The 23,976-nt window shown below is 45.6% G+C and overlaps 1 protein-coding gene across 3 annotated transcripts in view; it reads left to right on the top strand.

Annotated features, from left to right (window-relative positions):
• LOC141092481 (probable cation-transporting ATPase 13A4) overlaps positions 1–23,976 on the top strand; it is a 401,167-nt gene that overhangs the window by 259,121 nt on the left and 118,070 nt on the right. The gene's annotated exons all lie outside the window — the stretch shown is intronic.

Genomic DNA, 23,976 nt, shown 5'->3' with positions numbered 1-23,976 from the left:
GGATAGCGTACACATTCAAAATATATGTCTCAGGAGGCAGGCTCAGACGGTGTCAGGCCCAGTATGGATTGCACGTGATTGCACAAAGGTTAGAAAGGGTACCGTAACCCTGGATAACATGTATGGATAGCGTACACATTCAAAATATATGTCTCAGGAGGCAGGCTCAGACGGTGTCAGGCACAGTATGGATTGCACGTGATTGCACAAAGGTTAGAAAGGGTACCGTATCCCCGGATAACATGTATGGATAGCGTACACATTCAAAATATATGTCTATACAGCATGAGGCAGGCTCAGACAGTGTTAGGCCCAGTATGGATTGCACGTCATTGCACAAAGGTTAGAAAGGGTACCGTATCCCCGGATAACATGTATGGATAGCGTACACATTCAAAATATATGTCTATACAGCATGAGGCAGGCTCAGACGGTGTTAGGCCCAGTATGGATTGCACGTGATTGCACAAAGGTTAGAAAGGGTACCGTATCCCCGGATAACATGTATGGATAGCGTACACATTCAAAATATATGTCTATACAGCATGAGGCAGGCTCAGACGGTGTTAGGCCCAGTATGGATTGCACGTGATTGCACAAAGGTTAGAAAGGGTACCGTATCCCCGGATAACATGTATGGATAGCGTACACATTCAAAATATATGTCTATACAGCATGAGGCAGGCTCAGACGGTGTTAGGCCCAGTATGGATTGCACGTCATTGCACAAAGGTTAGAAAGGGTACCGTATCCCCGGATAACATGTATGGATAGCGTACACATTCAAAATATATGTCTATACAGCATGAGGCAGGCTCAGACGGTGTTAGGCCCAGTATGGATTGCACGTCATTGCACAAAGGTTAGAAAGGGTACCGTATCCTCGGATAACATGTATGGATAGCGTACACATTCAAAATATATGTCTATACAGCATGAGGCAGGCTCAGACGGTGTTAGGCCCAGTATGGATTGCACGTGATTGCACAAAGGTTAGAAAGGGTACCGTATCCCCGGATAACATGTATGGATAGCGTACACATTCAAAATATATGTCTATACAGCATGAGGCAGGCTCAGACGGTGTTAGGCCCAGTATGGATTGCACGTCATTGCACAAAGGTTAGAAAGGGTACCGTATCCTCGGATAACATGTATGGATAGCGTACACATTCAAAATATATGTCTATACAGCATGAGGCAGGCTCAGACGGTGTTAGGCCCAGTATGGATTGCACGTGATTGCACAAAGGTTAGAAAGGGTACCGTATCCCCGGATAACATGTATGGATAGCGTACACATTCAAAATATATGTCTATACAGCATGAGGCAGGCTCAGACGGCGTTAGGCCCAGTATGGATTGCACGTCATTGCACAAAGGTTAGAAAGGGTACCGTATCCCCGGATAACATGTATGGATAGCGTACACATTCAAAATATATGTCTATACAGCATGAGGCAGGCTCAGACGGTGTTAGGCCCAGTATGGATTGCACGTCATTGCACAAAGTTTAGAAAGGGTACCGTATCCCCGAATAACATGTATGGATAGCGTACACATTCAAAATATATGTCTATACAGCATGAGGCAGGCTCAGACGGTGTTAGGCCCAGTATGGATTGCACGTGATTGCACAAAGGTTAGAAAGGGTACCGTATCCCCGGATAACATGTATGGATAGCGTACACATTCAAAATATATGTCTATACAGCATGAGGCAGGCTCAGACGGTGTTAGGCCCAGTATGGATTGCACGTCATTGCACAAAGGTTAGAAAGGGTACCGTATCCCCGGATAACATGTATGGATAGCGTACACATTCAAAATATATGTCTATACAGCATGAGGCAGGCTCAGACGGTGTTAGGCCCAGTATGGATTGCACGTCATTGCACAAAGTTTAGAAAGGGTACCGTATCCCCGGATAACATGTATGGATAGCGTACACATTCAAAATATATGTCTCAGGAGGCAGGCTCAGACGGTGTCAGGCACAGTATGGATTTGACGGCCCAGATTACACAGAGGAGGAGCAGGGAGAGGTAAAGATTGCAAATGCTGGGGCCCTGCCCAAGCAAGGGGGGCCCACTCGTGGGCGTCGGTACTGGCACTGGGCCCCTCATAGTACAGCGGTGTGTCTGACGGCGGGTGTGCACCACCGCCGTCAGAGACACTTGATTGCACTATGAGGGACCCTGTGCCAGTGCCCGCGCCCAAGAGTCGGCCTACCCACCTGTCCAGGGCAACGGCACTCGCACGGTGTCGTGCGGTAGGTGGTGACCCCGGCCATGGGGGGGGAGGCAGCACAGTTAGGGAGTTTTAGAAAGTGGCATATGTTGATGTTGGACATTCAGCTGATGCAAAAGGCGAAATAGGTGAAGTACCAGGAAGAGGTGGACCAAAGCAAGCCATTTTTCTGTCACCCTATGTGTCATCAGGGGAAGGTGGGACAAAATCCTTGGAAACCCATGCGTGGTTCATTTTAATGAAGGTTAGATCATCCACATTTTGGGTTGACAGACGGGTCCTTTTTTCTGTCAGGATTGATCCAGCTGCACTGAAGACTCTTTCCGATAGCACACTTGCAGCTGGGCAAGCGAGCTCCTGTAAGGCATATTGGGCCAATTCAGGCCAGGTGTCCAGTTTAGCGGCCCAATAGTCAAAGGGGAATGACCTGTGTGGGAGAACATCGATATGGGAGGAAAAGTAGTTTGTAACCATAGTTGACAACTGCTGTCTCCTGTCACTTTCCATCGATGCAGTATTACCAGTTGTGTGAGCGGTATTTGAAAAATCAGTCCACAACATTGTCATGAAACCCCTGTCTCCAACGCCACTTCTGCTGTGTGCACCATGAACACCTCTGCCAAGCTGCCCCCGGCCCGTACGGCTCGTGTGAGAACCATGACCGCTGCTGTGTGCTGGGAATGCCTCAAGCAACCGATTTACCAGAGTTGCTTGTTTATTAGCCAATATTAGGTCAAGGTTCTCCTGTGGCATGATGTTTTGTAATTTGCCTTTATAGCGTGGATCCAGGATGCTGGCCAACCAGTAGTCGTCATCGTTCATCATTTTGGCAATGCGGGGGTCCCTTTTTAGGATCCGCAAGGCATAATCTGACATGTGGGCCAATGTTCCCGGTGTCAATGCGAGTGCTGGGTGGAGGAGCACTTTCTGGCAAATCCACATCCCTCCAGTCACGCACAAACCCTGTACCAGACCTTGCCACGCCAACATTTTCACTTGCCCCACGAGATGCATCCTCCTCCCCTAAGTAATCATCCCCATCATCCTCCTCCTCCTCCTCCTCTTCTTCCTCCACTTCGTCCAGGAGAGGTCCCTGAGCAGACAATGCCTGAATGTCATCAAGGATTCCCTCCTCCTCTTCCTCCTCATCAACATTGGCTTGCAGACGCCTGCTCCTTAAGGTGCGTCAAAGTTTGCATGAGCAGACGCATAAGTGGGATGCTCATGCTTAGGATGGCGTCGTCTGCGCTTACCAGCCGTGTGCATTCCTCAAAACACTGAAGGACTTTACAAAGGTCTTTCAGCTTCGACCACTGCACGCCTGTCAACTCCATGTCTGCTCTCAAAGTGCCTGGCCGTGTATCCTCCCACAAATGCATTATGGCCTGCCTCTGCTCGCACAGCCGCTCCACCATGTGCAGGGTGGAGTTCCACCTTGTTGCAATGTCGATAATGAGGCAGTGGTTGGGAAGGTGGAGCAATCGCTGCAGCTTCTGCATATGAACGGAGTGTACAGGCGACCGGCGGATGTGCGCGCACAGTCTTCGCACCTTCTGGAGCAGGGCTGTTAACTCAGGATAATTTTTGAGGAAGCACTGCACCACCAGGTTCAATGTGTGAGCCAAGCAAGGTATGTGGCTGAGTTTTGAAAGGGCTATGGCTGCCACAAAATTACGGCCGTTATCACTAACTACATTGCCTGCCTCAAGATGTACACTGCCCAGCCATGACTCAGTTTGTCGCTTCAAGTACTCGGCCAGCACCTCGGCGGTGTGTCTGTCGCCCAAACACTTCATCTGCAACACAGCCTGCTGACGCTTTCCACTAGCTGCTCGTTAGGGGGAGACCTCGTGTGCAACAGTGGCAGCTACAGATGGAGTGCTCGTATGACTGCGCTCTGTGGATGAGCTTTCGCTTCTGGAGGAGGAGGAGGAGGAGGAGGGTCGAACGCCTACAGCCAGCTGTTTCCTATACCGTGGGCTAGGCAGCACTGTCCCACCACCGCTGTCCCCTGTGGACCCTGCATCCACCACATTAACGCAGTGATGGACACGTAACGGCCCTGGCCATGCCGACTGGACCATGCATCAGTTGTGAGGTGCACCTTTCCGCTCACTGACTGCTTGAGTGCATGGACAATGCGGTCTTTCACATGATGGTGGAGGGCTGGGATGGCTTTGCGAGAGAAGAAGTGGCGACTGGGTAGGTCATAGCGTGGTACTGCATAGGCCATGAGTTCGCGGAAAGCTGTGCTTTCCACCAACCGAAAGGGCATCATCTCAAACGAGATTAGTTTGGCAATGTGGGCGTTCAAACCCAGTGTACGCGGATGAGAGACTGAGTACTTTCTTGACCTACTCATAGTGTCTGGGAGGGTGAGCTGGACTTGAGAGCTGCATATGGTGGAAGTAGCGGTGGACAGGGCGGACTGAGAGAGGGTTGATGATGGTGATGGAGTTGGTGTTCTTTCTGATGGCCTAGAATCAGTCTTTCGTTGATATAACAGTGGGATTCCCTGACTGCTGTGGCCTTGCAACGACACCTCAACATTTGCTGCTGTGCTAACCGGTGGGCTTACAGTGGGGGAAACAATGTAGCGTTGCTGACTACCTTCGTTGTGATCAGTTGCACATGTGGCACTTGAGGTTTGGTGTTGTGTCCACGCTTGCAAGTGCATGCTGGTTAAATGTCTAAGCATGCAACTGGTATTCAAATTTTTCAGATTTTTCCCTCGGCTAAAGGTCTTTGCGCACTTCTTACAGATAACCTTGGCCTGATCATGAGGATTTTGTTCAAAAAAGTGCCACACTGAACTCTTCCTACTTTGGCAGACATTTTGCGGCCTAGCACGCTGTGATCTTTTGACCCTCTGGACAAGCTGTCCAGCAACTCTTTTGATGTTTGGAACCTGTCTTTGGAGTGCTCCGGGCCTGCCAGATAACAGCTGTTGCGATGTCGATGTCTGCTGTGGATGCTCCTCATCTGAGCTATTGGAAGCAGCACCCTCTTCCCCCAATGGATGCCAATCTGGGTCAACAACTGGGTCATCCATCACCTCCTCTTCTATGTCATGTGCACCTTCCTCTGTGTCACCGTGTATGGTGGTATAGTGTGCAGGAAGGGGCACCTGAGTCTCATCAGGGTCAAAATCTGGCTCTGTACACTGCGAGGACAATGTAGTGCTCTGAGTGAATGTACCAGCAGAATCATCCATCAGCGGCTGTGCATCAGTGCACTCCATGTCAGATTCATCTTGGCCTGGGTAATTCACCATTTGACTTGATAATCCAGGCATGGTATGTGAAAACAGCTCCATGGAGTAATCAGTAGGATGGCCTGCGTCATCCTTCAATCTTGGTTGGGGTGAAGGACACAAGGAAAGGTGTGGTTCATGAACATGAGCCTCCAATGACGACTCAGTGCTTTTACTTTTTACAACTGAAGAAGAGGAGGCGATAGAGCTGGAGGCTGAGTCAGCAATGTAAGACAAAACTTTTTCCTGATGCTCTGCCTTTAAAAGCGGTTTGCCAACTCCTATAAAACTAAGCGTTCAAGGCCTTATGTAGCCAGACGATGACGCAGGATCAGCACCTCCTGCATTCGGTCCTATTTTGCTCTTGCCACTACCATCAGATCCACCACCAACACCATCATTACCAGCTGCCAACCCCCGCCCAATTCCACGGCCTTTTCCACCAGCCTTCCTCATTTTTGGTAGAAATGTAGACAAAATCCAACAAACTATATAGTAATGTAAAACAAGGTAAAAGGTGTCTATAGGACAGGGGAGATTTAGAATTTCTGCACACACTTGTGGACAGTGGACACTTTTGGATTGTGTGAGGCCCACTGATATCTGAGCGCTATGTGACACGCTCGATGGCACAGCTGCCTGTGACCAAAGTGACGAGAGGATAATGGAGATTTTGAATCTCTGCGTACACTTTTGGACACTGGACACTTGTAGATTGTGTGAGGCCTACTGATATCTGAGCACTATGTGACACGCTCGATGGCACAGCTGCCTGTGACCAAAGTGACGAGAGGATAATAGAGATTTTGAATCTCTGCGTACACTTTTGGACACTGGACACTTGTAGATTGTGTGAGGCCCACTGATATCTGAGCGCTATGTGACACGCTCAATGGCACAGCTGCCTGTGACCAAAGTGACGAGAGGATAATGGAGATTTTGATTCTCCGCGTACACTTTTGGACACTGGACACTTGTAGATTGTGTGAGGCCCACTGATATCTGAGCGCTATGTGACACGCTCGATGGCACAGCTGCCTGTGACCAAAGTGACGAGAGGATAATGGAGATTTTGAATCTCTGCGTACACTTTTGGACACTGGACACTTGTAGATTGTGTGAGGCCTACTGATATCTGAGCGCTATGTGACACGCTCGATGGCACAGCTGCCTGTGACCAAAGTGACGAGAGGATAATGGAGATTTTGATTCTCTGCGTACACTTTTGGACACTGGACACTTGTAGATTGTGTGAGGCCCACTGATATCTGAGCGCTATGTGACACGCTCGATGGCACAGCTGCCTGTGACCAAAGTGACGAGAGGATAATGGAGATTTTGAATCTCTGCGTACACTTTTGGACACTGGACACTTGTAGATTGTGTGAGGCCTACTGATATCTGAGCGCTATGTGACACGCTCGATGGCACAGCTGCCTGTGACCAAAGTGACGAGAGGATAATGGAGATTTTGATTCTCTGCGTACACTTTTGGACACTGGACACTTGTAGATTGTGTGAGGCCCACTGATATCTGAGCGCTATGTGACACGCTCGATGGCACAGCTGCCTGTGACCAAAGTGACGAGAGGATAATAGAGATTTTGAATCTCTGCGTACACTTTTGGACACTGGACACTTGTAGATTGTGTGAGGCCCACTGATATCTGAGCGCTATGTGACACGCTCGATGGCACAGCTGCCTGTGACCAAAGTGACGAGAGGATAATAGAGATTTTGAATCTCTGCGTACACTTTTGGACACTGGACACTTGTAGATTGTGTGAGGCCTACTGTATCTGAGCGCTATGTGACACACTCGATGGCACAGCTGCCTGTGACCAAAGTGACGAGAGGATAATGGAGATTTTGATTCTCTGCGTACACTTTTGGACACTGGACACTTGTAGATTGTGTGAGGCCCACTGATATCTGAGCGCTATGTGACACGCTCGATGGCACAGCTGCCTGTGACCAAAGTGACGAGAGGATAATAGAGATTTTGAATCTCTGCGTACACTTTTGGACACTGGACACTTGTAGATTGTGTGAGGCCTACTGATATCTGAGCGCTATGTGACACGCTCGATGGCACAGCTGCCTGTGACCAAAGTGACGAGAGGATAATGGAGATTTTGATTCTCTGCGTACACTTTTGGACACTGGACACTTGTAGATTGTGTGAGGCCCACTGATATCTGAGCGCTATGTGACACGCTCGATGGCACAGCTGCCTGTGACCAAAGTGACGAGAGGATAATGGAGATTTTGATTCTCTGCGTACACTTTTGGACACTGGACACTTGTAGATTGTGTGAGGCCCACTGATATCTGAGCGCTATGTGACACGCTCGATGGCACAGCTGCCTGTGACCAAAGTGACGAGAGGATAATAGAGATTTTGAATCTCTGCGTACACTTTTGGACACTGGACACTTGTAGATTGTGTGAGGCCTACTGTATCTGAGCGCTATGTGACACACTCGATGGCACAGCTGCCTGTGACCAAAGTGACGAGAGGATAATGGAGATTTTGATTCTCTGCGTACACTTTTGGACACTGGACACTTGTAGATTGTGTGAGGCCCACTGATATCTGAGCGCTATGTGACACGCTCGATGGCACAGCTGCCTGTGACCAAAGTGACGAGAGGATAATGGAGATTTTGATTCTCTGCGTACACTTTTGGACACTGGACACTTGTAGATTGTATGAGGCCCACTGATATCTGAGCGCTATGTGACACGCTCGATGGCACAGCTGCCTGTGACCAAAGTGACGAGAGGATAATGGAGATTTTGAATCTCTGCGTACACTTTTGGACACTGGACACTTGTAGATTGTGTGAGGCCTACTGATATCTGAGCGCTATGTGACACGCTCGATGGCACAGCTGCCTGTGACCAAAGTGACGAGAGGATAATGGAGATTTTGAATCTCTGCGTACACTTTTGGACACTGGACACTTGTAGATTGTGTGAGGCCCACTGATATCTGAGCGCTATGTGACACGCTCGATGGCACAGCTGTGACAAAAGTGACTAGAGGATAAGGGAGATTGGATTGCTTTTAAAAAAGCAGTTTGCGGAGCAGTGGGTAAACAGCAATGCCAGCGTGTCAGGAAGCCTTAGAAGGCAGCCCAACAACCAACACCACTGATACACCACAATATAGCCTCCCCTTGCACTGCACACACAGTGACTTGTGTGTTGTGCAGGCCAAATCGCTAGCAGCAGAAGCAGTTCTTTTGTCTTCTTCCCTGCCTAACGCTCTCCCTACAGAATCAGCAGCAACCTCTCCCTATACTAAGATCGGCAGAAGTAAGATGGCGTTCGGCGTGCACGCCCTTTTATACCCCCTGTGACGCCCACCAAAGCAAGCCAATCACTTGCATGCCCTTCTGAAAGATGGTGGTGACCCGTGCCTATGTCATCACGTTGCCCACAGTGTCCGTGGATCCTGATTGGCTGAAAAAGAGCGCAAAACAAACTTTTGAAACGCGACTTTGGCGCGTAAGTCGCCGACCTCGTGGCCGACCTCATCCTAGGGTCGGGTTTCGTTTCATGAAACCCGACTTTGCCAAAAGTCGGCGACTTTTGAATTTTTTCGACCCGTTTCGCTCAACTCTAGTAACCAGTGTAAAGATTGGCACAAGGTAGAGGCATCGGTATAATGATTGGTGAGGAATATGATCCTAGCTGCAGCATTCAGGATGGATTGGAGAGGGAAGCATTTGGTAAGAGGGAGACCGATTAGTAGAGAGTTACAATAGTCCAAACAAGTATGAATAAGAGAAACAGTATGAGTTTTTGCAGAGTCGAAAGTAAGAAAGGGTCAAATTCTAGAAATGGTTTTGAGGTGCAGTTAACAAGAGCGAGCCAGTGACCAGATGTGGGGGGTGAATGAAAGCTCAGAATCAAGTATGACCCCAAGACAATGGGCATGTTGCTGTCGAGTAATGGTGGAACCACACACAATGTCAGGCATAGGTAGGTTAGTAGAGGGAGGAAACACAAGGAGTTCAGTTTTTGACAGGTTCAGTTTCAGATAGAGGGAGGACATGATGTTAGAGACAGTGGTAAGACAATCACTGGTGTTTTCCAAAAAGGCAGGTGTGATATCAGAAGAAGAAGTGCATAATTGGGTGTCATCAGCATAGAGATGGTACTGGAACCCAAATCTACTAATTGCTTGACCATTAGGGATATTATACCGTGAGAAGTGGAGGGGTTCTAGAACCAATCCTTGAGGAACCCCAACAGTAAGGGGAAGATGAGAGGAGGAGGAGCCAGCCAAAGATACAGTAAAAGAGCTGTCAGAGAGATAGGAGGAGAACCAGGAGAGAACAGTGTCCTTGAGGCCGATGGAAAGGAGCATAGCGAGGAGGAGCTGATGATCCACAGTGTTGAATGCTGCGGAGAGATCCAAGAGAATTAGCATGGAGTAGTGACAATTAGATACAGCTGTTAGAAGATCATTAGAGACTTTAGTGAAGGCAGTTTCAGTAGAGTGAAGAGAGCAGAAACCGGATTGTAGAGGGTCGAGGAGAGAGTTATCTGAGAGATAGTGGATAAGTCCGGCTTGAACCAGGCACTCCAGGAGTTTAGAGATGAAGGGAAGATTAGAGACAGGTCTATAGTTAGTGGCAAAGTTTTGGTCAAGGGATGGTTTTTTAAGTAATGGCTGTATGATGACATGCTTAAATGAGGAAGGAAAGATACCGGAAGAGAGAGAGAGGTTAAATATTATTGTTAGTTGAGTGGTGACAGCAGGTTATGTGATGGAATGGGGTCACTGGTGCAAATGGTAGGGCGAGATGATGCAAGGAGCCTGAAGACTTCTTCTGTTACTGGTTCAAAATCAGAGAGTGAGCTAGATGCAGTGGGGGAGGGAGGACAGTGCATGGTATGAGGTGATTGGGAGATAATTTACTGTTGGATATGGTCAATTTTTTCTTTGAAATAATTAGCCAGATCATCAGCGTGGAGATGCGTGGTTGGGGCCTGCACTCTTGGGTTGAGTAGGGAATGAAAAGTGTCAACGAGACGTTTCGGGTTATTGGATAGTGAGGTGATGAGGGTGGTGAAATAGGTTTGTTTTGAGAAATGAAGGACAGTGTTGTATGTTTTAAGAATAAACTTATAATGGATGAAATCTTTGGGTAGATTGAATTTTACCCACAGACATTCGGAGCACCTGGAGCACCACTGTAGGAAACATGTTTGTAGTGTGTGCCAGGGTTGTCGCCATCTGTGCCTAGTTGTTCTATGTATAGGAGGTGCAGTTTCATCCAGGGCACTTTGAAGTGTTTCATTGTAATGCTTCAGTGTATAATCAGGACATGAGAGGGAGGAGATAGGGGCCAATGATGACTGCAAGTTCTTAATAAGTTTCTGGGTGTTAATGGCCTGTATGTTTCTAAAAGAGTGGAAAGTTTGGGTGACCTGGGCGGTATGGCAGTTCTTGATAGAGAATGATAGAAGATTGTGGTCAGAGAGTGGGAGAGGGGAGTTTCTGAAATCATCCACTGACCAAAGTCGGGAGAAGACCAATTCCAGGGAGTTTCCGTCTTCATGCGTGGGGGAGTTAGTATGCTGCAAGAGGCCGAAAGAGGAGGTTAGAGATAAAAGGTGAGAAGCAGATGTTGAGAGGGGAAGAGCAATGGGAATGTTGAAGTCTCCCATGATGAGGGTGGGGATGTCACAGGAGAGATAGTGTGGAAGCCAGGTGGCAAAGTGATCCAGAAACTGATGGGAGGGGCCCGGAGAGACTATACACCACCGCCACTTACATGTAGAAGGGGATATAGAGTCTGACAGCATGGACCTCGAAAGAAGGGAAGACAAGTGGGATAACCTGAAAGGTACATTTGAGTGATAGGAGCAGACCAGCGCCTCCACCTGCTCTATTGTCTGATCTTGGGGTGTGAGAAAAGTGTAATCCCCCATATGAAAGAGCAGCAGCAATGGTGTCTGACTGCTGGATCCTGGTTTCAGTAAGAGCCAGAGGTTAAGACCATCTGAAAGGAAGAAGTCATGGATGAAGGAGGGTTTATTACACACTGAGCGAGAATTCCAAAAGGCACAATTAAAAGAGTGAGAAGGCATGCAGGGAATATTAATAAGATTAGATGGGTTTCTGAGTGTAGCAATTGAGGGGTTCAACTTACTATGACATGGGGGGCTGGGGTTGGGAGAGATATCTCCTGCAACTAGGAGAAGGAGGATAGAAAGAGTGAGCAGATTGTTAAGTGATTTGTGAGAGCGTCTCGTGTGTTGGATGGTACAAATGAATAAATCTGTGCTGTTTAGCAATGTGAAAAGAGCGTGAGTGCTATACATAGGAAAGGAAAGGACAGAGGGGCCGATTTGGATGGAGTGTAAAGAGTTAATGAAAGGGTGGTGGATGTGAGTGAATGCAGCAGTCAGGACATAATTTATATAAATGCATATGGTATATATTTATGGTAATCCAAATGTACAGGGATTAGATTTATTAATTTGTCTTACCTGTCTTCTGCCCTGTCTAACTGCCATGTTATAGCTGCCAGTACTTTGCAAAATGTGCTTTGATTAAATGTACATAAATGCCCTCCTTCATGGGCAGCAGTTAAGGTACGCATGGGCATTAAGTATTTTGTTCACACAGGAAGGTATATTACAAAAAATTCCATAACACTTACATCTAAAGAAGATAAACAGCCCTTCTCTGGCATAAGTGTAATTCATATAATAAGAAACAGGGATGGCAACACTGATAAAGTCTTTCCTAGAAAATCTACACAACTTTTCTCACTTGCTGAGACTCACCAGCAACATATGTCTACTCTGGGTGAGATTCAGGCAGTCTGATTAGCATACTAGCTTTGTTTCTGCTTCTACTCCCAGAATACTATGTAGCAGCTCAGCTGCCAGGCCTATATTGGAGCGATTACATCAGCCAGTGCCACCCAGCTCTCTCAGCTGCTTCTAAAACCCAGACCCAGAATTCGGGCCCATTAAATAAACGTATCAGCACTATCAGTGCAGGAACCTTCTCTCTGGGTTTTACAGCGCCAAGGCTAGGCACCTGTGTGACATAAATATGCCATCCAGGACTTGTCCAGCTGTCATCTTACACCATGTACACTATTAGCTCGGCGTTACCTTGATTTGGTTGTGGATCAAGTGGTATGTTCATTTCTTCAAAGTGTCTAAATAGCTATTTTTCAACACATTGCCAGATCGCTTTATACTTGTGCTGCTGTGAACATCCTGCATGGCCTGAATGCCATCAGGCACATTTGGGTCATCATTGGGCAGAAATTGTAAAAGGCGCTGCCAGCACCAGATCTTGATGATTTGAGCTCTCTCTTACATTTAGCGTAGCAGAACATTTCTCAGAGAACCGTTTCTAACAACATTGACAACATGCCAAGGCATGTATAGGTGCAGCTCACAAAATTAGAATATCATCAAAAAGTTAATTTATTTCAGTTCCTCAATACAAAAAGTGAAACTCATGTATTATATAGTCATTACAAACAGAGTGATCTATTTCAAGTGTGAAATGAAAACTCAAAAGTCATTATCTCAATAAATTAGAATACTTTATAGCACCAGCTTAAAAAAATCATTTTAACCCCTTCCTTACCGATGACGGAATAGTACGTCATCGGTAAGGATCCCCCCGCTTTGAGTTGGGCTCCGGCGGTGAGCCCACCTCAAAGCCGCGACATGTCAGCTGTTATGAACAGCTGACATGTGCCTGCAATAGGTGTGAGCAGAATCGCCGTCCGCCCGCGCCTATTAACTAATTAAATACCGCTGTCAAAGCTGACAGCAGGCATTTAAATAGCACTTCTGGCCACCGGGCCGGAAATGAGCTCATCGCCGACCCCCGTCACGTGATGGGGGGTCGGCATCATGTTGCCTGGACAACCACAGGTCTCATAGAGACCTCTATGGTTGTTCCAGGCAGATGGCTTTGAGCGCCGCCCGGTGGTCAGCGCTCAAAGCACAGCAGTAAATCTGCTACATATGGGCAATCTGCTCATCACCCATTTGTAGCAGAGCCAATCGGGTTGTGCATGCTTCTAGCCTCCTATGAAGGCTATAGAAGCATGCCAAAAGTAAAAAAATAGTTTAAAATTTAAAAAAAATAAAAAAACCTAAAAGTTCAAATCACCCCCCTATCGCCCCAAACTATAAAAAGAAAATCCCACATACACATATTAGGTATTGCCGCATTCAGAATCGTCCGATCTATCAAGAAAAAAGCATTAACCCAATCGCTAAACAGCGTAGCGGGAAAAAAATTCAAACCGCCAGAATTACTTTTTTTGGTCACCACGACATTGCATTAAAATGCAATAATGGGCGATCAAAAGAATGTATTTGCACAAAAGTGGTATCATTGAAAATGGCAGCCCGGCATGCAAAAAATAAGCCCCACCCGACCCCAGATCTCGAAAAATGGAGACGCTACGGGTCTCAGAAAATTGCGCAATTTTTTTTTTATTTAGCAAACTTTGGAAATTTTTTTTACCACTTAGATAAAAGAGAACATAGACATGTTTGGTGTCTATAAACTCGTAATGACCTGGAGAATCATAATGTCAGGTTAGATTTAGCATATAGTGATCCTAGCAAAAAAGCCAAGGAAAAATCAAGTGTGGGATTGCACTTTTTTTGCAATTTCACCGCACTGGGAATTTTTTTCCCGTTTTCAAGTATATGATATGATAAAACCAATGGCGTCATTTCAAAGTAGATCTCGTCCCGCAAAAAATAAGCCCTCACATGGCCATACTGAGGGAAAAATAAAAAAGTTATGGCTCTGGAAAGAAGGGGAGTGAAAAACAAAAATGAAAAATAGAAAAAAGCTCTGGTAGTGAAGGGGTTAAAATCTGAAATATTGGCCTACTGAAGTGTATATTCAATAAATGCACTCAATTCTTGTTTGGGCCTCCTTTTGCATCAATTACTGCATCAATACGTCGTGGCATGGAGGCAATCAGCCTGAGCCTGTGGCACTGCTGAGATGTTATAGAAGCCCAGGTTGCTTTGATAGCAGCCTTCAGCTCGTCTGCATTGTTGGGTATGGTGTCTTTCATTTTCCTCTTGACAATACCCTGTAGATTCTCTATGGAGTTAAGGTCAGATGAGTTTGCTGGCTAATCAAGCACAGTGATGCTGTTGTTTTTAAACCAGGAATTGGTACTTTTGGCACCGTGGACAGGTGCCAAGTCCTGCTGGAGAATGAAATTTCCATCTCCAATAAGCTTGTCAGCAGAGGAAAACATGATGTGTTCTAAAATTTCCTGGCAGATGGCTGCACTGACTTTGGTCTTGATAAAACACAGTGGAGCTACTTCAGCAGATGACATGGCTCCCCAAACCAACACTGATTGTGAAAACTTCACACTAGACATCAAGCAGCTTGGATTGTCTGTCTCTCTACTCTTCCTCCATACTCTGGGACCTTGATTTCCAAGGTGTAGTGTGAAGTATCCACAATCAATGGTGGTTTGGGCAGCCATGTCTTCTGCTGGTGTAGGTCCACTGTGTTTTATCAAGACCAAAGTCAGTGCAGCTGTCTACCAGGAAATTTTAGAGCACTTCATGCTCCCCTCTGCTGACAAGCTTATTGGAGATGAAAATTTCATTCTCCAGCAGGACTTGGCACCTGTCCACACTGCCAAAAGTACCAATTCCTGGTTTAAAAATAACAGTATCACTGTGCTTGATTAGCCAGCAAACTCGTTAGGTCTTAAGGGCCTGTCACACTAAGCAATATCGCTGTGTCTGATACTTACCTATGACCCGCTCCCCCGCTGCTTATCGCTGATCGCGTGAGAATAGGCTGGAATGTTTCTCGTCGTCAGCTTCCTGCGGCGCTTCCTGTGGAGAGACGAGCGACGAGCGTGGAGCCGGGCGGGAGGACGCAGGATCGCCTAATGTGACAGGTAAGTAGCGACCCCCATCCCCAGCGATGTCGCTGGTGAGATCTGCCTGTGTGGCAGCTCACTAGCGACCACTTAGCGATGTACCAGCGATCCTGACCGCGTCATATCGCTGGTCGGGATCGCTGGTACATCACTAAGTGTGACAGTACCCTTAACCACATAGAGAATCTAAGGGGTATTGTCAAGAGGAAGATGAGAGACACCAGGCCCAATAATGCAGACGAGCTGAAGGCTGCTATCAAAGCAACCTGGGCTTCCATAACACCTCAGCAGTGCCACAGACTGAACGCCTCCATGCCACGCCACATTGCTGCAGTAATTGGTGCAAAAGGAGCCTTGACCAAGTTTTGAGTGCATTAACTGAACATACATTCGAGTAGTCCAACATTTCAGATTTTAAAATAATCTTTTTAAAGGTGGTGTTATAAAGTATTCTAATTTACTGAGATAATGACTTTTTGGCTTTCATTGGCTGTAAGCCATAATCATCAACATTAACAGAAATAAGCACTTGAAATAGATCACTCTGTGTGTAATCTCTCTATATACAGTAATATATGAGTTTCACTTTTTGTATTGAAGTACTGAAATAAATGAACTTTTTGATGGTATTCTAATTTTGTGAAATGCACCTGTAAGTGTGTGTATTTCTGTGTTTGATACCGATAACTCGATGCTGAATAAATGAATATATCTTTAAATGTTTGTTTCCATTTTTAATAATTTACATATCATAAACTTGTATATCGATCTTGCAATCTTTAATAATTCCACAACTTTTCCTTCTTGGTGTTGCAATTTCAATGTTCGAATATTCACCAAACATAGCCGACCGCCAATCAGCTCAATGGGAGGCAAAAATATACACATGCACAACATCTTATAATGGCCTCAAATGCTGCCAAAACACATCAAATGAGGGACAGACATCAAGAAAGTGGCCTTGATTCACCCACAGTAAAAATTTTAGCATGGAACTGCAGCAATCAGCAAAGGTATGAGGTTTCGGGATCTGGGACAGCATTTACAGCTTTCAATTGAATGTCAGAGTAAGACGAGGTGGATAAGGGATAGATGTAGGACCCCTACTAATTCCACATACAACACCTCTACCTGCTTTCATGCTGAGCCACACTCAGGTGGCACAAATATCAGTTTTGTAGACTACCACTGTCAGAAAAATTTAGATGAGCCCAAGGAAGTGGAGGCTTGAAGGTCTCGGAGGCCTACTGCTACTGGCAACACACATAAAGGAGACCCAACCAGGAGTGCTCACATTTCCAAAAATTACTGACAGATGCCACAAAAGTGGCATCAATTTCACCACAGTATAGATAGTATAATAGGGATTGACTGGTCTTCCACTGCATTCAATCCAGCAGATGGACACCCAACCAGGAGTGTTCACATTTCCAAAAATTATTGTCAGACACCAACAAAGTGGCATCAATTTCTCAAGAGTAGAAACAGTATAATAGGGACCTACAGGTTTTCCACTGCAACTAATCTAGCAGATCGACACCCAACCAGGAGTCTTCACAGAAGTGGCATCAATTTCACCACAGTAGAAATAGAACTGTATAATAGGGACAACAGGTCTTCCACTACACCCAATCCAACAGATGGATACCAAACCAGGCTTGTTCACATTTCCAAAAATTACTGGCAGACACCACAAAAGTGGCATCAATTTCATTACAGTATAGATAGTATAATAGGGACCACAGGTCTTCCACTACACCTAGTCTAGCAGAGGAACATCCAACCAGGCGTGTTCACATTTAAAAAAATGAGGATCTTACACTACCGAAGTGGAATAACTGTCACAAGAATAGAAATAGAATAACTGCGACCGAGACATCTTCCACTACAGCTAAACCAGCAGATATAGACCAACCATGACTGTTCACATTTCCAAAAATTTGTGTTAATATCAGCAGCAGCAGCCACAGCAGGCAGAGAAGCCTCACTAAAGATATCATAGAGTGCAGTTGTGTGACATTAATGCATCACACTAAAAAATGCAATATCACCTAGTCTGTACAGTCTTCGATTGGGGTGCAAAAGTCCTTGGAGATCCATGACTTGTTCATCTTGATGAAAGTTAGGCAGTCGATACTTTCAGGGGACAACCAGCTGTGCTTATCCATCAGGACACCACCAGTAGTGCTGAAGACACGTTCTGAGAGAATGCTGGCTGCCGGGCACCATAAAACCTCCAAGGCATGTGAGGCAAGCTCAGACTACTCATCCATTTTGGAAGACCAACATGTGAAAGGGTCCAAACCCTCACTGATGGTATTTATATTCAGTTCTAGATACTCCTGCAACATCCTCTCCATTTGATCACCACATGTATTACTTGGACTCTGTTGTGCTAGTGCACGAGTTTTTCACAAAAATTGTCAAAGGTCTAACAGAAATTGCTACTTCCACTGCTGCGCCTTCAAATGTTTTGGCTTTGACGAATTGCTGTCTAGGGGAAAAGCTCTCTTAAGGTTGTATAAAGGTGTTTCAATACTCCAGCATTCACGGGTCCCTTTCTAGGGCAGGAATCATCTGGCAAAATTTGGTTTTATAACGTGGAGAGGGGCAACCCAGTAGTCAGGATTATTCCTAATCATAACTATATGGGAATCATGTTGAAGATAGTGCATTAGGAAGGTATTCATATGTCGGGGTCTACCATGAGGTCCAAGTCCATGCTGTGTTGTTGGCTTGGTAACAGTGAGGCTCGATTTTCTCGCACATAACCTCTTCCACCTCCATTTGTTCCTAAGATCTTGCACCTTCAATAACAGTTTGTCTGTCATCACCAGCCCCCCTCGATCGCAGTAATCCACACTCCCTTGGAACCCACCTGTGTGACGACAGTCTTGAACTTAGAGACAATGTTATCCCTTCCGCATACTCCTCAGCTTCCTCCTTTTCTTCTGGGACCACCTTCTCCTCCTGCAGGCTAATCAAAGTCTGCTCTAGTATATAGATGATTGTAATAGTGATGCTGATGATGGCATCATCAGCGCTAACCATCTTAGTAGCCATTTCAAGACTGTGCAGACGGGTGCAGAGGTCCTTAGTCTGTGCCCACTCTGCAAACGTGATATGCGCCACGTATGTACTTCATTGTTCCAGGCTATATGACATGACATACTGCATCAAGGCTCGTTGCTGCTGCCACAGTTGTGTCAGCACAACACATTATAACCTGTTAACTGGCATGGACGAAGACCTATGTATCGATGCAATAGCTGGTGCGAACGGAGGAAATGAGTACACAGTTGCGTGCTTTCTGAAGCAGCTCACCCAGGCCAGGATAGTGGTGGAGAAAATGATGTATCACCAAGTTGAGGACGTGAGCCATGCAAGGCATATGTATGAGCTTGCCTCACAGTAGGGCCGCTATCAGGTTCACACAGTTATCGGACATAGCCTTCCCTGGATGCAGGTTCAGTGGAGATAGCAATTAAACAAACTCAGCCTGGAGAGCTGTCCACAGCTCTTCAGCTGTATAACTGCGATCTCCAAGGCATATCGATTTTATTGCTGTCTGATTGCGGTGATCCCTGGCTGCACAGTACGAAGGTGGTAGGGATTCGCTCTGCAGTGTTGGAATGCGAGTCTCATGAAGGCAGAGGTTGAGGGTGCAGGTGGAGGCCCAAGAGGAGACAGATGAGACAGAAGCAATTGAGGAAGTGTTAAATATAGAGGTTTGTCCTGCAAGCCTTGGGGATTCCAAGACTTGTGGAGCAGCACCTGTCCATACAGCTACCAGTGTCAGCCAGTGCCCAGTCAGCGAGATTTAACGCCATTTGCCATGCTTACTCATCCAAGTGTCTGTGGTGAAATTCACCCTGGCAGACCAAGATTTTGTCAAGGAATGGGTTATGTCGCCTGCGACATGCTGGTGTAGTGCAGATACAGTTTTCTTAGAAAAGTAATGGCGACTATGTAATTGGTACTGGGGGACTGCGACGGCTATCAGCTTTTGCAAACAGTCTGTAACTACCAGGCGGAAAGGCAGCATTTCAGTGGCCAACAGATTGGAGATGGTGGATTTCAAACTCTTAGCTTTGTTATGCGTAGGAGGAAACACTCTTTAATGTGGCCAGAACTGCGGAACCGTGTGCTGGCTGCAGGGCTGAGCGAGGGCAAAGTATGGTGAGCCAGACAAACTGTTGACTAGTGAGGGAGGTGCAGGCCGAGATGTTATGGTGGATCGAGAAACTTGTGGTGTGCCCATTCTCTGAGATCCTGAGATCGGTCAAAAACAGCAGACATGTCTGTCTAAGAGCCCTCCGGATCATGCCATATCTCTGCTGTACAAACTCTTTCAAGAGGGACAAACCCCTCTTCATGACTTTCCTCCATTCTTCTCTAAATGGGCGACTGACCTGGGAATATCTTTATCGATCGAAGACAGATCAAATATCATTCTCTTTACATTTAGATCTTCATTATGTTCTGCATCACTGGAGAGGAATTACAAGATTCTTGCCAGATGGTACAGATGCCCTTCAGCTGTCCATTCTATATTCCTAGTAGTCCCGGATACCTGTTGGAGATGTCTACAGGAGGAGGGCACATTTACTCATACATGGTGGCACTGTCCACCTATCAGAAACTTGTGATCAGCAATTTTTGATCTACACAATAGATTGTCCGTTACCAATATTAGACCCACATTGGAAGTGGCATTACTGTCCTTGAGTGACATCTCAGTCTCTAAATTCAAAAAAGGTCTTCCTATGCATTTTCTTACAGCCACCAGGAACTTGATCCCCAGGTATTGGAAACAGGTAAAGTCACCTTCTCGTTCTGAGTTTGTCACTGAGCTTAACGATATCTATAGAATGGAGCAAATGATAGGCCAAATAGTTGGAGATACAGACAGAATTTAGAACACTTGGGCTCCCTGGCTTGCTTTTAGGGAGACCTCTGGGTTGGAGGAATGGGTATCGGGACACTGATGATACTCTTCTATACACGAACACCCCTTTGATTTGACTGGATGGTTTTCAGGACGCTCTGGGTGCCTGGATGGTCATCTCGGATCTTGACTCCTATCGGAGTGGTCGAGGGATTTATGGCCTACCGGGTCTGGGGAATGCTTGAATTCCATTTTCAATTAGTACATTCTATTACACACAATTTGTTAATTCCCTCCCTTTCCCCCTCTTTTCTTCTTTTCTCCCCTTTCCCTCTTGTTTCCTTTCTCTTTTCTTTTCATCTTCTTGTTAAGATTGCGTAAATAACTTCACTTCACAAGCATTCTTTACATGTTAATATTCTTTTATTACTGCTCTGTAAACCCATCAATATACTGACTGTTGTCAGCTTTGCAAGTTTAATTACAACAGAAACGACACAGTTATCTTCTATATCCTACAGTAGATAATTTCATGTTGATACGGTTTATGTGCATGCTCATATACTTTACAATTTGCTTGAATTTTGTATTGTATTGTATCATTTCAATAAACTTTAACTAAGTTTACACAAAAACAGCAGGCATATCCACTTTTGTTACAGCTGACAGCTGGCATTCAGTCTGCAAGACTGAAGTGGGTAAAGAACCCGAGGTTCAGTGGTTGAAGACCTGCGTCTCAATACTTGGCATGATAATAGAGGAGGAAATAGAAGCAGCAGATGCAATTGATGGGGTGGCTGATGGTTTTTTGAGGTCCGCTAGTCCTCATTTTTGCACAGTGGGATTCCCACAGTAAAGCATGTTTATTGTGCATGTGAAGGATCATACATTATTGCACTTTTTATCTTGACTCAGTTTTTTTGCAAAGATGGTAGATTATGTGAGTTGGCTCATCCTTTGCAGTATCAAAAAAGGCCCAGGCTAGGCAACCCTTGCCACCCCTGTGAGCTGCAGACCTGCGGACGCTGCTGGTTAGAGGCACAGTTGCATCTGAGGATGCATTGCTCATCATGGCTGCATCACTACATGTCTGTGAAGTACGGTGCAACATAACCTCCTCATTTTCCTCCTCAGATGACATACTCAGCTGTGTGCCTCTATGTTCACACCAACTGGGATCTAACACTTCATCATCATCCTCTGAGTTATCACATTCCTTGCCCTTGGAGTCACCCCCTCCTCTTGTTGCTCTGACAGCACAGTACAGTCTGCTTTAACCTCAGATATCTGAGTCTCATCAAGATCACCTTCCCCCCAAGAGGTTTACATCTGATGATGAGGGTCAGGATGCTGTTTGGACTGTACTTCGTCCTGCTCCGGATCCAAGCTAAAAAGATTTTGGGCATCGGTGCAGATTTTCTCCTCTTGACTCTGAAACTTTTGAGTACACTTCTGATGAATTTGGCATAGAATGTGTGAACAACTCTTCAGACTCATTCATCTTTGGTTCCGTACAGTCAATTGAACAGTTGGATAGTTGGGCCACGGGGGGAAGCAAGGGGAATTTCGGTGCCACCTCTGTGGACTGTACTAGGTGTGATGTTGAGGTGGAGGAAGAGGAGGAGAGGCCACTTGAATCTGCACTTGATATCCACTTGAGTATATGCTCTTTCTGGGCATCATGGACAAGGCATACCGCTGTGCATCTGCCAAGGAAAGGTAGTGGTGTAGCCTGTCTAGTAACATAAGTTGTCACCTGTCTCTGCATAGGATGTGACTTTACTTCACTAGTGCTTTCACAAACATTACCATCTACCCGACGTACACCTTAAGCACCAAACCTAACTCCCCTTCCATCAAGGCTTTGCTTTTTCCCAGTCATGTCGCTCACATAGTGTTGTAGGAGCAAGGTATAAGCAACAAAAAATTTGATTTTAAACTCTGCACTACCTCTGCAAACAGCTGAATTTCAGCGACAGTAAAATCCAAGTTGAAATGTGGTGAGCTGCATCGTATTAGTCACAGAAAAAGGAATTGTTTGAGTGTAGATGAGGTCTGTATGAAAAAGAAGTTATGCTACCAACAATTTGAAAGTCAGGTCCCCTACTGTTTGACACTAGGAACAGAATAATTTTTTGTGGTCTCTGGATCAGGCCTCTATAACACACTAGATGCTACAAACTATTTTAAAGTCAGGTCCCTTACTGTATGATTTTAAGAACAGAAGAATTTTTTTCTGGCCTCTGGATCAGGCCTCTATAACACACTAGATGCTACAAACTATTTTAACCCCTTTACCCCAATGGTGGTTCTCACGTTAATGACTGGGCCAATTTTTACAATTCTGACCACTGTCCCTTTATGAGGTAATAACTCTGGAATGCTTCCATGGATCCTGGTGTTTGTGACATTAATTTCTCAGGACATATCGTAATTCATGTTAGTGGGAAAATTTCTTTGATATGACTTGTGTTTCTTTGTGAACAAAAGCAGAAATTTGGTGAAAATTTTGAAAATTTCACAATTTTCCAACTTTGAGTTTCATGCCCTTAAATCACAAAGATTTGTCACGCAAAATACTTAATAAGTAACATTTCCCACATGTTAGCATTACATCAGCACAATGCTGGAATCAAAATTTTTTTTTGTTAGGAAGTTATAAGGGTTAAAAGTTAACCAGCGATTTCTCATTTTTGCAACACCATTTTTCTGGGGGGACCATATCACATTTGAAGTCACATTGAGGGGTCTATATGATAGGAAAAACCCAAAAGTGACACCATTCTAAAAACTGTACCCCTCGAGGTGCTCAAAACCACATTCAAGAAGTTGATAAACCCTTCAGATGCTTCACAGGAATTTGAAAAATGAACATTTAACTTTTCTTTCACAAAAAAATTTATTCAGGTCCATTTTTTTTTATTTTCCCAAGGATACCAGTGGAAATTGGACCCCAAAAGTTATTGTGCAATTTGTCTTGAGTACTTGTACTCTGTTCTGCTGGTGCATGGGCTGGTGTAAAAATGTGTCAAAAGACTCACAGGAATTTCTTATGCCACTTAAACTGCTGCTAATGTTTTGGCGATAGCACCTTGACATTCCTGGGGTTGGACATCGACAACTGGGATGCACACTGTGTGCCTCACTCCTGTCTTGGGGAAAAACAACTATTAAGATTGTCTACAAGCGTATTTCGATACTCCAGCATGTGCACATCTCTTTCCAGGGGGGAAAGATCTGGCTAAGTTTACTCTTGTACCGGTGATCTAGCAGAGTAGAAACCCAGTAGTCAGCTCTATTTCTAACTAGAGTTGAGCGACTTTGCCTTTTTTTGGGTCGAGTCGGGTTTCATGAAACCCGACTTTCGCAAAAGTCGGGTCGAACGAAATCGGCCGATTTTTGTGAAAAGTCTAAGGCCGACTGAAACACGAAACCCAATGCAAGTCAATGGGGAAGCAAAGATGGCAGGGAGTGGAGGCCAGGAAACACACCTACAGTTCCCTTTTGAATGCCAAAAACATCAAATCTTATTACTGAAGCTTTTCAACCTTAATTTAAATCATAATACTAGTTACGCAGTGAAAAATGGGGGTTATTTGGCTAAATTTGTGGGGGGGTAGGGCTGGCTCCAGGTTTTCATGTGCCTTTGGCCAAAG

Source organism: Dendrobates tinctorius, unplaced genomic scaffold (assembly GCF_039654945.1).
Source record: "Dendrobates tinctorius isolate UK_male_01 unplaced genomic scaffold, ASM3965494v1 ptg000060l, whole genome shotgun sequence".
Classification (NCBI taxonomy): Eukaryota; Metazoa; Chordata; class Amphibia; order Anura; family Dendrobatidae; genus Dendrobates; species Dendrobates tinctorius.
This window is presented reverse-complemented; position numbering and strand designations above follow the sequence as displayed.